This window comes from Echinops telfairi, unplaced genomic scaffold (assembly GCF_000313985.2).
Source record: "Echinops telfairi isolate 266 unplaced genomic scaffold, ASM31398v2 ScPeMD7_7468;HRSCAF=8506_0, whole genome shotgun sequence".
Lineage (NCBI taxonomy): Eukaryota > Metazoa > Chordata > Mammalia > Afrosoricida > Tenrecidae > Echinops > Echinops telfairi.
In genome coordinates this window covers 30,883,779-30,885,675 of record NW_022111369.1, presented here as the reverse complement: position 1 = coordinate 30,885,675, position 1,897 = coordinate 30,883,779, and the positions used below count along the sequence as shown (strand labels likewise).

The following is a 1,897-nucleotide window of genomic DNA, read 5'->3' as shown; positions in this document are numbered from 1 at the left end:
GTCCCCCAGGGAGAGGTTATATGTAGATCCTTGTAATCGGTTTCCTCCTTCCACCACACCCTCCCTCCATGATAATGAGCATTTCTTGAGAGCTAGCATGTGCCAGGTATTGTACAAAACTTCACGGTATCTTGTGGGTGAATTTTTTGGTTCCATTTTACAAATAGAGAATAAGCAATTGTAAACAGTTTAAGTGGCAGAGGCACTTAAAGATTCAGGATCTGAATCTTTTTGTAACTTTACTTTGAAGTGGCAAGTAATTAAAGGATTGAAAATTCTATCTTAGAGCTTTGTTAATTAAATGAAACAACACACCTTAAGGTATCACTATCCATCTATCAGTCTGTTGTATTGGGATGGCTTTAAGTGTTGCTTTGAGGTTAAATTCCAGCAGAGTTTCAGATGTCGACAAGTTTCAGCAGAAACTAACTTTCAGACAGACTAAGAGACAGTGATTGGTGATGTACTTCTAAAAATTAACCATGAAAACCTTATGAATAATAACAGAATGGTCTAAGATTGTTAAAATTAGAGGGTCAGCAAAACGGAAGTAAATTCTCCATGAGATGGATTTGCTGCAATAGCTGTAACAATGGGCTTAAACACAACCATTGTTAAGATGGTGCAGGACAAGGCAATACTTTGACCTGTTATACATAAGGTGGTCTTGTGTCTGTTCATTTTCCATGGTAACTAGCAATATTTTTAACTGATTTACACATGTAAAATAAAACCAAACAATATTTTGACATCAAAATTTTCTATACTTTAAGAATGATTTTCTGGTGCTTTCTTCGGCAGCACATATACTAAAATTGGAACGATACAGAGAAGATTAGCATGGCCCCTGCGCAAGGATGACATGCAAATTCGTGAAGCGTTCCATATTTAAAAAAAAAAGAATGATTTTCTGTAAAATTTAAAAATTATATATTTTCCGAAAGAGGACATTTTAAAAGCTAGGAATAGAAATTTAAAAAGTTAACTCATTCCTTAAGTTGTAGGAAAGAACAGAATGAAAAGATATATAAAAAATAAATTCATAGACGTATAGGTATGTATATATGTAAATACATTAATTTATAATGAACAGGATAGAAGCCAGTGTACTTTGATGTTAAATATTAAGATAGTAGATGGACTTTGGGCCTCTATTCAAGGCCTCCCTTAACACAAGAACACTTTGTTCTAATAACCTGGCACTCCTTGATACTCTCCTTCCCGACATGATTGCTGAAGACAAAATGGGAGCATAAGTAAATGTGAAGAAAGTGATGGTACCTGGCTATAAAAGGATGTAGTGTCTGGGGTCTTGAAGTTAAACAAGTGGCCATCTAGCAGGGAAGCATAAGCCCACATGGAAGAAGCACACCAGCCTATGTAAAAGAATGGGGTTGTAGTGGAGACCCAAAGCCCATCTATAGACGATTGGACATCCCCCCACAGAAAGGTTACAAGGAAGGGGCAATTCAATCGGCGCAGTATAGCACTGACGAAACACACATCATTCCTCTAGTTCCTGAATGCTTCCTTCCCTACTACCATTCCTCAGTTCTACCTTACAAATCTGGCTAGACCGGAGTACATACATTGGTACAGATATGCATTATCTGGCATTCAGGACAGATAAAACCTCTAGGAGCAGTAGTGGGAGTAGCAATAATATGAAGGTAGGGGAATGGTGGGGGCAGCTGGGTGAGGGAAGGGGGATAAAGTGGGAGACCCATCACAAGGTTGGATATATAGCCCTCCCCCAGGGGGACAAATAACTGAAGGGAGACAATGGACAGTGTAAGACATGAAATAACAAAAATAATTGATCAAGGATTCATGAGGGAGGGAGGGAGGGGAAAAAAGTTGCTGATATCAAGGGCTCAAGTAAAAAGAAATTGTTTGG

General features: G+C 38.2%; 1 non-coding gene across 1 annotated transcript; it reads left to right on the top strand.

The window, feature by feature from the left end:
- The first annotated feature begins 785 nt into the window (after positions 1–785).
- LOC115873340 lies at positions 786–892 on the top strand. The gene has a single exon (XR_004048347.1). It is a non-coding gene; the product is annotated as a U6 spliceosomal RNA (small nuclear RNA).
- The last annotated feature ends 1,005 nt before the right edge of the window (positions 893–1,897 follow it).